The sequence below is a fragment of the Saimiri boliviensis genome, chromosome 12 (assembly GCF_048565385.1).
Source record: "Saimiri boliviensis isolate mSaiBol1 chromosome 12, mSaiBol1.pri, whole genome shotgun sequence".
Lineage (NCBI taxonomy): Eukaryota > Metazoa > Chordata > Mammalia > Primates > Cebidae > Saimiri > Saimiri boliviensis.
In genome coordinates, this window is record NC_133460.1 from 619,449 (window position 1) to 632,030 (window position 12,582).

A 12,582-nucleotide genomic window follows, 5' to 3' on the forward strand; every position below is an offset into this window, starting at 1 on the left:
CTTGAGCAGGAAGCCGCGGCACCTGGAGGACTTGCTTAGACGGATTGCTTGCGGGGTCCCCCCGCCCCGCCAGAATCTCTGATTCTGTCAGTCGGGGATGAGGCCCTAGAATTTGCATTTCTATGGAGTTCCCTTGTGGTCTTGGTGCTGCTGGTCTGGGGATCACATCTGGAGAGCCACAGTATGAAGCCCTTACATGACGCCTCGGTGCATTATTTCCTTATGATCAGGTCCTTTTTACGTAGAAGCAAACTGAGTCCTCCAGAGCCGAAGAGACTTAGCCAAGATCATGGGTCTGTGCTCTTCCACTCGCACTTACACAGTGCACATAAGGAGTCCAGGAGCTCTTTGTGGAACTAACTGATGAAGGAAGAAGCTCTAACATCCCATGGAAATAAAGAAAAAGGAACACGGGAATAATGTACCCTAAATGAGTGTGAGGTTGCATGATTCCAGTTGTATAGCCAGGGAGATCCAAACACTTGGCTAAATAAGAAGCATCAATCAGAAGTGCACCTAAGAGCGGCTGGGCACGGCGGCTGCCACCTGGAAACCGAGCACTTTGGGATGCCGAGGCGGCAGGCTGAGGTCAGGAGGTCGAGACCAGCCTGGCCAGCCTGGTGAAACCCCGTATCTACTAAAAAATAAAAATAAATAAATGATAAATTAGCAGGGCGTGGTAGCAGGTGCCTGTAATCCCAGCTACTCAGGAGGCTGAGGCACGAGAATAGCTTGAACCTGAGAGGCAGAGGTTGCAGTGAGCTGAGATTGCCCCGTTGCACTCCAGCCTGTGTGACAGAGCAAGACTCTGCCTTAAAAAAAAAAAAAGAAAAAGAAAAAAGAAAAAAAAAAAGTACACCTAAGAGCAAGGAAACCTCTTTCCCAGGAGCTTCCATCATACTTTTGGTTCCATGCCTATTGCTTTTAAAAATTGATATATTGGCGGAGTGCAGTGACTCATCCCTGTAATCCCAGCACTTTGGGAGGCCGAAGAGGGAGGATTGTTTGAGCTCAGGAGTTTGAGATCAGCTTGGGCAATGCAAGACCCCATCTCTCCAAAATGAATACGAAAAATTAGCTGGGCATGGTAGTGCATGCCTGTACTCCCAGTTACTCAAGAGGATCGCTTGAGCCTGGGAGGGCTAATTGCATTTGACTCTGGGCGACAGTGAGTCCCTGTCTCAAAAAAAAAAAAAAAAAAAAAAAAGAAAGAAAGAAAGAAAGCAAAAAAAATTGATATATCACAATTATACATATTTTGGGGAGAGATGCGATATTTTGATACACATATACAATGTGTGATTATCCAGTCAAGGCAATTGGGATAAACATCACCCCAAACATTCTTTGTGTTGGGAACATTACAAGTATTCTAGTTATTTGAAATATACAATCAATAATTGTCAACTATCTTTTTTAAAGGGAGGGGAAACAGCCTGGGCAGCATAGGGAGAACCTGTCTTTAAAAATGAGCAAACAAACAAAAGAAAAAATTAGCAGAGCATGTGTGCCTGTAGTCCCAGCTACTCTGGAGGCTGAGGCAAGAGGATTGCTTTAGCCCAGCGGGTCCTGGTTACAATGAGCCATGACCATGCCATTGCATTCCAGCCTGATGGCAAGAGGAGATGCTTTTCTTTTCTTTTTTTCTTTTCTTTTCTTCTCTTCTCTTTCTTCTTTCTTTCTTTTTTTTTTTTTTTTTTTTGAGACTTAAAAAAAAAGGGGGGTGGAGGCGAGCAGAGCATCCGGACCTAGATTCTAGAGTAATGCTCTTTAAACTCCTGGCTAGTCGAATAGTAGGTTTTCTATTTATTAGTAGATGCCCATGAGTACGTTTTCAGTGAAATGGAATGTAACAAATAGAAAACATAGGAGTACGGTTTTCTGGAACTTTAATTTCAGGTACACATGTGTATGCTGGTACCTGATGCATTTCTTAAAGTGATCAGCCATCAAAAAAGCTTGAAAGTGATTGTAACCTAGAGGAATTTCTTCCTGTTCCAAACTAGATTAATATTTGATGGTGGGCCACATATCTGTTTTGTAACCTTGAAAATGTCCTATCTTAAACCCAAATGCCTGAAGAAAAAAAGAAAGAAAAGAAACGGTCTTATCTTGCCTCTCTGCTCTGTAAAACCACAGTGACTGAATTCCTGGCCAGCATTTCAAGAGATTTACGGGGATTAACTAAATTCCACAGGTGGAATTTTTAAGCCCCTCAGAAAAAAAGCACTCCTGTGGTGGTATGATATAGATACTGGTTTTTGTCTCCAGGATTCCTGGCATGTAACTCCCATTGTCCTCATTATAATGTTGAGACACTTTTGGCCTCAAGAAACAGAATCCCCCTCTGATCTTCTGCTGTGCACCTCTCACTTGCCCCAAGCAGGACTCTAATCTGATTGTGGCTCAGAAGACCCTCATTCAAGAGAGGGTTCTGCCCGCTACCCTCACAAAAGAAACGCTGCACAGAGAGGCCAAGAAAAGTCTGAGCAGACAGATTTTGCTGGGTTTAGATCATGCAATTTCTGTCCAATAGCATTTCTTTCTTTCTTTGTTTCTTGAGATAGAGATGGAGTCTCGCTCTGCCCAGATGGAATGCAGTGGTGTGATCTCGGCTCACTGCTACCTCTGCCTCCTGGGTTCAAGCAATTCTGTTTCAGCCTTCCAAGTACCTGGGATTACAAGTGCGCACCTACAGGCCTCGCTAATTGTTTTTTGTTTTTGTTTTGTTTGGTTCGGTTTAGAGATAGAGTCTCGCTCTGGCACCCAGGCTGGAGTACAGTGTCTTGATCTCAGCTCACTGCAAACTCCACCTCCCAAGTTCAAGCGATTCTCCTGCCTCAGCCTCCCGAGTAGTAGCTGGGCCTGTAAGCGAGTGCCACTACGCCCGGCTAATTTTTTTGTATTTTTAGTAGAGCCAGAGTTTCACCGTGTTAGCCAGGATAGTCTCGATCTCCTGATGTCTTGATCCAGCCGCCTTGGCTTCCCAAAGTGCTGGGATTACTGCACGGATGTGAGCCACCGTGTCTGGCCCAATTTTTGTATTTTCAGTAAAGACGAGGTTTGCCATTTTGGCCCGGCTGGTCTCAAATGCCCGATCTCAGGTGATCCTCTGGCCTCCCAAAGTGCAGGGATTATAAGTGTGAGCCACTGCCCTCAGCCTGTCCAGTCACATTTCTACACGGTGGTCAATCACACCTATGTAATAAAGTGTCCCATAAAAACGCAAGAGAACTGGGTTAGGAGAACTTCTGGCTAACAGAACACATGGAGGTTCTTGAAGAGTGGTGCATTCAGTGAAGGCATGGAAGCTCCGGGACCCCCTCCCTATACCTTACCCTATGTGTCTCCACATCTGTATAAACAGAAGGAAGTGTTTCCCTGAGTTCTGTGAGCCGCTCCAGCAAATTAATGGAACCCAAAGTGGGGGGCATGGGAGCCCCAACTTGAAGGTGGTCCATCAGAAGCTTCAGAGACCCAGACTTGTGACTGATGTCTAAAGAAGGGCAGTCTTGGGGACTGAGTCCTCACCCTGTGGATCTGACACTATTTCCAGGTAGATGACAGTTAAATTGAAGGACACCCAGCTGGTGTCCACTGCAGATCTGATTGCTTGCTGGCCGGGCGAGATGGCTTAAGCCTGCAATCCCAGCATTTTGGGAGGCAGAGGTGGGCGGATCACTTGAGGTCAGGAGTTCGAGACCAGCCTGGTACATGGTGAAACCCTGTCTCCACTAGAAATACAAGAAAATAGTCGGGCATGGTGGCATGCACCTGTAATCCCAGCTACTCAGGAGGCTGAGGCAGAAGAATTGCTTAAACCTGGGAGGCTGCGGTTGCAGTGAGCCGAGATCATGATCTGGGCGACAGAGTGAGGCTCCATCTTAAAAAACAAAAACAAAAAGCAAAACAAAAAACAAAAACCTGATGGTATGTTTGCTGGTGGGGGGAATTCCCCCCATATATTTTGGGGTCCACAGAAGTCTTCTGTGTTGATTGTTGGTGTGTTGCTGTGTGAGCAGAAAAAAACACCGTTTGAGAAATCTTACCCCCAAACAGCTCCTGAAAGTATTGATGAGGAACTCGGAGAGACAGACAAATAATAATGGGATTGAACTGACTGGCAGCGGTAATCACACAGCAAATAACATTCATTGCCACTCTCTGTATGGCAAGGACTGCTCTAAAAGCTTTACATTAAGTATTCACTAACAACTCTACCAGATAGATACATGCAATTGTATCAAGAAAAATTGTATTTAAAAACATGTACTGGCCGGATGTGGTGGCTCACGCCTGTCATCCCAGCACTTGGAAGGCTGAGGCAGGCAGATTCCTTGAGGCCAGGAGTTCAAGACTAGCTTTGTCAACATAGCGAAACCCCCTCTGTACTAAAAGTACAAAAATTTAGTTGGGTGCAGTGGCACACATCTGTAATCCCAGCTGCTCGAGGAGCTCTGGCATGAGAATCACTTGGACCCGAGAGGCAGAGGTTTCAGTGAGCTGAGAATGTGCCAGGCACTCCAACCTGAGTGATAGAGAAAGGCTCTGTCTCACAAAGAAGGAAACAAATAAACAAACAAAAAACATGTACTAATGGCCAGGCACATCGGCTCATGCCTGTAATCCCAGAACTTCAAGAAGCTGAGGCGAGAGGATCACTTGAAGCCAGGAGTTTGAGACCAGCCTAACCAACAAATCAAGAACCCATGTCTTTTTTTTTTTTTTTTTTTTTAAAGACAGAATCTCACCGTGTCACTCAGGCGGGAGTGCAGTGGCACAACCTTGGCTCACTGCAACCTGTTCCTCCCAGATTCAAGTGATTCTCCTGCCTCAGCCTCCTGAGTAGGTGGGATTACAGGTGTGCACCACTGCATCCAGCTAATGTCTGCATTTTTCGTAGAGACCGGGTCTTGCCACATTGGCCAGGCTTACCTCGAACTCCTGGCCCAAGGTGATCTCACTGCCTTGGCCTCCCAAAGTGCTGGGATTACAGGCATGAGTCACCTTGCCTGGCTCCAAGAACCCATGTCTTTAAAAAAAAATAGTAGCCGGGCATGGTGGCACATGCCTGTAGTATGTGCCACCATGGTGGCGGGTTGCTTGAGCCCAGGAGTTCAAGGCTACAGAGAGCTATGACTGCATCAGTAGACTCCAGCCTGGGCAACAGAGTAAGACCCCATCTCTAAAAAAAAAAAAATAAATACCTATATACATACATTAAAAACATGCACTGACATTAACACACTGAATTGCTGGGGATATGTTGAAACAGGCCATACATAGTTGGTAGGCAGGCAATTAACACTGCCATCCAGAAGGCAGTTTGTCAATACCTAATCAGACTTTCACACCCTTTGACTCATCAATTCTAGTTCTAAGAATGTTTCTTACAGATAAGATCACACCTACTTATAAAGTATATATGCATAAGAATATTCATTCACTGTTGTTAGTAGAAAAAAATGTGCATACCTTTCAGAAAGTCTAAAATAAAGACTACTGATAATACTGTTGGCAAACACACATACATTGCTGGTGGAATGACAAAGTGGTGTAGTCACTTTGGAAAGCAGTTTGCCAATTGCTTAAGTCATATGCACACTTCACCCAGTAATCCCAAAACTAGATGTTTGCCCAAGTGAAGTAAAAACTTGAAGGCTGGGTGCAGTGGCTCATGCATGTAATCCCAGCATGTTGAGAAGACAAGGTGAGTGGATAACCTGAGGTCAGGAGTTCAAGACCAGCCTGGCCAACATGGAGAAACCCCATCTCTACTAAAAATACAAAATTAGCCAGGTGTGGTGGTGCATGCCTGTAATCCCAGCTACCCAGGAGGCTGAGGCCAGAGAATCGCTTCAGCCTGGACAGTGCAGGTTGCAGTGAGGTGAGATCGCGTCATTACATTCCAGCCTGGGCAACAAGAGCGAAACTCTGTCTCAAAAAAAAAAAAAAAAAAAGAAAGAAAAAGAAAAAAGAAAAAGAAGAAGAAAAGAAAAAAAAAATAACTTGTAGTCAGGCACAGTGGCTCACACCTATAATCCCCACACTTTATGGGGCCAAAGCAGGAGGGTCGCTTGAACCCGGAAGTTTGACACTGGCCTGGGCAACATAGTGAAACCCCATCTCTATAGAAACAAAAACCGAAAATTAGGTAGACATGGTTGGCTGAATATGTAGTCCCAGCTAGTCCAGGGGCTGAGGTGAGACGACCTCCTGAGCCTGGGAGGTAAAGGTTGCAGTGAGCTGTGATCACACCACTGAACTCCAGCCTGGGCAACAGAGTGAAACTGTGTCTCAAAAAAAAAAAATGGCCTCTGGGGAGAACTGGGTGATTAAGGGTCAGTGGTCAACGAGGACTTGCTTTTTTTTTTTTTTTTTTTTTTTTTGAGAAAGAGTCTCACTCTGTTGCCAGGTGCTAGGGTGGAGTGGTGCAGTGGCACAATCTCGGCTCACTGCAACCTCTGCCTCCCGGGTTCAAGCAATTCTCCTGCCTCAGCCTCCCAAGTAGCTGGGACTACAGGTGCACCCCACCACGCCCAGCTAATTTTTGTATTTTTAGCAGAGACGGGGTTTCACCATGTTGGCCATGATGGTCTCGATCTCTTGACCTCGTGATCCGCCCACCTCGGCCTCCCAAAGTGCTGGGATTACAGGCTTGAGCCACCGCGCCCGAGGCACTTTTTTTTTTTCTTTTTGAGACAGTCTCTGTTGCCCAGGCTGGAATGCAGTGACACCATCATAGCTCACTACAGCCTCAAACTTCAGGCCCAGGTGATCCTTCAGCCTCCTGAACGGCTGGGACCACAGGCACGTGCCACCATGCCCAGCTGTGTTTATTTTTTTGTAGAGATGGGGTCTCACTATGTCGCTCAAGCTCATCTCAAACTCTTAGGCTCAAATGATCCTCCTGCCTCGAACTCCCAAAAGGCTGGGGTTATAGGCATGAAACACCACATCCAGCTTTACTTTTGTCCATAGACTTATTTTAATTAATTAATTAATTTGGGACTGATTCTTGCTCTATTGCCCAAGCTGGGGTGTAGTGGTGTGATCTTGGCTCACTGCAACCTCTGCCTCCCGGGTTCAAGCAATTATCATGCCTCAGCCGCCTGAGTAGCTGTGATTACAGGTGTCCACCACTACGCCTGGCTAATTTTTGTATTTTAGAAGAGATGGGGTTTCATCATGTTGGCTGGGCTAGTCTCAAACTCTTGACCTCAAGTGATCTGCCCACCTTGGCCTCCCAAAGTGCGGGGATTATAGGTGTGAGTCACCACGCCTAGCCTAATTTAAATTTTAACTAGGTGCACGCATTTCCGTGCACAACCAGCTGTGAGCCCAATAGGCCTTCCTCACCGCCTTAAGTATCTCTTGCTGGTTGTCGAGAGCCCATCTAGTGCCACGCCCCATATGTTGCCTGTGGGAGTCCTTTTGGCCCTTCAGGCACCCCCACAATTCTGGAAATGTGGATGGACCAAGAAGTAGTCGGAGCCAGTGGTAATCCATGCGAGATGTGAGAGGTGGTCATTTCTCTCTCTCTCTCTTTTTGTAGAAATATAAAATGTTTATAGAAATGTAAAATCTTTTGTTTTTCTTTAAAAAAATTTTTAAGACAGGGGCTCGCTCTGTTGCCCAGGCTGGGCTGCAGAGGCACAATCGAAGCTCACTGCAGCCTCAACATCCCAGGCTCAAGGGATCCTCCCACCTCAGCCTCCTGAGTAGCTGTGACTACGGGTGTGTGCCACCGCACCTGGCAAATTCTTTTTTTCTGTAGAAGTGGGATCTTACTATATTGTCCAGGCTAGTCTTGAACTCCTGACCTCAAACAAATTCTCCCACCTCAGCCTCCCAAAGTGCTGGGATTACAGGCATGAGGCGCTGTGCCCAGTTTGTAATCTAATTAGAACACAGCCATGCCCCCCACCTTTAAAAAAAAATTTTTTTTTGGAGACAGGGTCTTACTCTCGCCCAGGCTGGAGTGCAGTGGCGTGATAAGGGCTCACTGCAGCCTCAATCTCCCCTGGCTCAGGGGATGCTCTTGTCTCAGCCTCCCAAGTAGCTGGGACTACAGGTGCCCGCCACCACGGCCCGCTAATTTTTTGTATTTTGTTTTTAGAGATAGGGTTTCACCATGTTGCCCAGACTGGTCTTGAACTCTTAGATTCAATTGATCTGCCCACCTCAGCCTCCCAAAGTGTTGGGATGTCAGGCGTGAGCCACCGCGCCTGGCCGCATGCTCATTTTTAAATGCATTGTCTATGGGTGCTTGTACACGGCAGCAGAAGGATTGAGAAGCTACAGCAGAACTCAAAATATTTTATCTGGCACTTTAAGAAAATGTTTGTCAACTCGAGTTATTTTTTCATGCTTTTTCTAGGCCATGGGTATATTATTAACAGATCAACCATTATTTTTTTTCATAATAACCAATAATAATAAAAAAGAGCAACTCACATTCACGGTGTCTTTTCCGTGTGTGCATCACTTCACAGCAACCTGAAGACAGTTTTGCGATAGATGTGATCATCCCTGTTTAACAGGTGGAGAAACTGAGGTCTGGAGAGAAGTCGCTTCTGAGAGAATAGCTGACTCAGTGCTTGACCCCAGGTCCACTCCACTGACCGTTGCTCAGTGTTTCAGTTTCACTGCACCCTGCCCTCCTCTCCCCGAAATGTTCTCTCTTCCTTCTCCTCCTTCTCCTTCTCTCTTTTCATCTCCTCCCCAATCTCCCTCCTGCTCTGGTTAATTTCCACTCATTCTCCAGGTCTCAGTCGATTTTTTTTTTTTTTTTTTTTTGAGACAGAGCCTCGCTCTGTCACCCAGGCTGGAGTGCAGTGGTGTGATCTCGGCTCACTGCAACCACCACCTCCCGGGTTCAAGCGAGTCTCTGGCCTGAGCCTCCTGAGTAGCTGGGATTACAGGTGCCCGCCGCCACACCCAGCTACTTTTACTAGACATGGAGTTTTACCATGTTGACCAGGCTGGTCTCAAACTCCTGGGCTCAAGCGATTCACCTGCCTCAGCCTCCCAAAGTGCTGGGATTACAGGCACGAGCCAATGGTCCCCAGGCCTGCTTAACTGTCATTTCTTCCTAAAGCTTCCCCAGCTAGTTTGATTTTTCTTCTCAAATCTATTTTGGCAGGTGGAAGGGCAGAGAAGAGAGAGGGGCATAGAGCTAAGGGAAGGTTCCAACAGAGATGTGTCACCAGTGCCCTTCCCCCAGGTTCAAGGTCATGCCCGTTGCTCAAGGAAAGGCCGCTTCCAACGCCTGGTCCACGCTGGGGAATCAAGGTCCAGCCCTCTCACCCCAGTTTCGGACAATTCTGTAGGATCGCCTCAGTGGCAGAGCTTGCTGAGGAAGTAAGCTGAGGTGTTCGAGGCCAGGAGTTTGAGGCCAGCGTGGGCAACACAGTGAGATCTTGTCTCTACAAAAACATTTTTTAAAAAAATGAAACTTCCCACGTGACAATTTTTTATTTTATTTATTTACTTATTTTGAAACAGAGTCGCATTCTGTCACCCAGGCTGGAGTGCGATCTCGGGTCACTACCATCTCCACCTCCGAGGTTCAAGTGATTCTCTTGTCTCGCCTCCCAAGTAGCTGGAATTACAGGTGCATGCCACCACACCTGGCTTATTTTTATATATTTTAGTAGAGCCAGGGTTTCACCATGTTAGCCAGGCTGGTCTTGAACTCCTGTCTTCAAGTGATCCGCCCACCTCGGCCTCCCAAAGTGCTGGGATTACAGTTGTGAGCCACTGCATCTGGCTCCCCCATGACAATTTTAAATGTGAGAACTGTTAAGTGCCACAGTGTGGAACGTGGGATCTCAAATAGTCATGGATTCCACGTCCTTAATCCCCATAAAGAAGGGACGGCTGGCCTTTGGACTTGCCCAAATCTGGGTTCGAATCCCAGTGCCACTTCTGCAAGTCTGGTTGCTCTGGGCCAGTTATTTCATGTCCCCTAAATGTCAGTTTCATCTGTGAGATGAGCCACCTTGCAGTTCATTTGGTCCTTCTACAAATATCTGTGGAATATTCGTAGGCTGAGGCCTTGGCTGGGACTGCAGAGAAGTCCAACCTCCTCCTCCCTTTCCCCCCACTTGCTAGGCTTTGATCCATCCCCAGAGCCCTGATCAAATTGATCTGTCTTTCAGAGTCTTCCAGGGAAGCTGTGACTCAATCCTGGAAACTGGTGGCAGGTTCAGATAGACTTCTCCACATCCTCGGGTGCTCCCGTGTGGCTTATCATTCAGGAATTTCAGGGCAAAGGGCGTTCCCCTCAGTGTGCCAGGAGCACAGCAGGAATGCAGCCACCCACGGAACTCCCCAAAATTCCTCCACCCTGGACCATGCCTGGGCACGGCTGCCTACCTGGGGCTCAGGCTCTATTTCACGTTGGGTGCCCACACCGGTCTGCTTTACAGGACGGGCAACTTATTATCCCGCTCTGCTCCGGTAGAACAAATATCTGTAGAATGGCTGAACGAAGTATTGCAGGGTAGCTCATCTCACAGATGAAACTGACATTTATCTTTTATTTTAATTTTTTAATTTTTTTTGAGATGGAGTCTCGCTCTGTCACCCAGGTTGGAGTGCAGTGGCATGATCTCGGCTCACTACAGCCTCCACCTCCTGGGTTGAAGCGATTCTCCTGCCTCAGCCTCCTGAGTAGCTGGGATTACAGGCGTGAGCCACCGTGCCTGGCCAAAAAAAAAAAAATATGCTTTTTTTTGTGTGTGTAGAGACAGGACCCACTATGGTGCCCAGGCTGGTCTCAAACTCTTGACCTCAAGTGATCCTCTTGCCTTAGCCTCCCAAACTGTTGAGATTATAGGCGTAAACCACTGAGCTCTGCCTGGAGGTTTCAAAGCAGACTTTTTTTTAAAATGGAGATGGGGTCTTACTAGGTTGCCCAGACTGGTCTCAAGCTCCTGAGCTCAAGTGATCCTCCTGCTTCGGTCTCCCAAAGTGCTGGGATTACAGGTGTGAGCCACCACACCTGGCCTCAAAGTGGAATTCTTTTGGTGGAGGGAAGGTGCTGGATATTATTGTCAGTCCTTCAGAGAAAGTAAAATAAATCTTCCAGGTACAATGACATTGTCCAGTCACTTTCAGAAGAATAAGCAATACATGCATTCAATGCCTTCTTTACTAAAAGCATTAGAGATTAAGATAATTTTTACCAGGCATGGTGGCTCACGCCTGTAATCCCAGCATTTTGGGAGGCCGAGGTGGGTGGATCACCTGAAGTCGGGAGTTTGGGAAATGGCCAATATGGTGAAACCCTGTCTCTAGTAAAAAATACAAAACTTAGCCAGGTGTGGTGGCATGTGCCTATAATCCCAGCTACTCTGGAGACTGAGGCAGGAGAATCACTTGAACCCGGGTGACAGAGGTTGCAGTGAGAGGAGATTGAGCCACTGCACTCCAGCCTGGGCAACAGAGCAAGACTCCATGTCAAAAGAAAAAAAAAAAAAAAAAGAAAAAGAAAAAGAAAGAAAGGAAGAAATTCTTGAAGTAGATTTTGCTGAAATGTATTTCGTCAGGGGAACTCAGTTGAACAAAAACTACAGGTTGAGTTCAGAAAAGGTAAATGTCTTTTACCAAGACTTAGTTGTTTTCTACCTGGTAGATAGACCTTTTCTTAGGAGCTGGAGTGAGAAGCTGTTGGAGAATAAGGGTCGGGTAAAGCCACAGATAGTTTTACAAATTGGAGACAGCTGCTTAATAGAAACGGCATCTTTTCATTAGACAAGTCAAGGCAGCTTCTGAAAATATGACATGCCTCTCTATCCGCCATTCATGGCCCAGGATACCATGGCAACCAAATCCAAACTGCTGGTTCAAAGGGATCAGTCTGAATCCCAAAGGAATCCTAATTCTCTCCTGGTTTATTAAGGAAGAAAACAACAACGGCCTTTATTTGCAATATTATTGCATTACACACAATCCTAGGAAAAGGCATGGCTGTTACTTTTGAAGACGTACTCAGCCTATACTAGATACTGTATGAAACGTTATACGTTCCTCATTGCATTTATTGCTCGCACGATCTCAGGAGCTAGGTGCTACTGTCATCCTGATTTTCAGATGAAGAAAGCAACCCTTAGGGAGGGAAAGTGACCTGCCAAGGTCAGACAGCTGGGAAGAGACTGGGCCGGATGCAAAAACAGTCTGACGCCAGGTCCAAGGTCTTTCAGTTTCATCTGTCCAGCAAGTAGAGTATTTGATACTCCGGCTGGACTAGACAAATACATGATGTGTGGTTGTTGTAAAGAACTCATAGATCCACGGCATGACTGGTTTTTCTTTCTCTCTTTCTTTTCTTTCTTTTTCTTTTTCTTTCCTTCTTTCTTTCTCCTTCTCTCTCCCTCCCTCCCTCCTTCCTTCCTTCTTTCTTTCTTGCTCTTTTTCTTTTTCTGCTCCCAGGTCTTGCTCTGTCACCCAGGCTGGAGTGCAGTGGTGCCATCACAGCTCACTGCTAAGTTGAATTCCTGGTCTCAACCAATTCTCCCACCTCAGCCTCCTGCGTGACTGGGTCGACAGGTGCATACCATCACAACACCTGGCTAA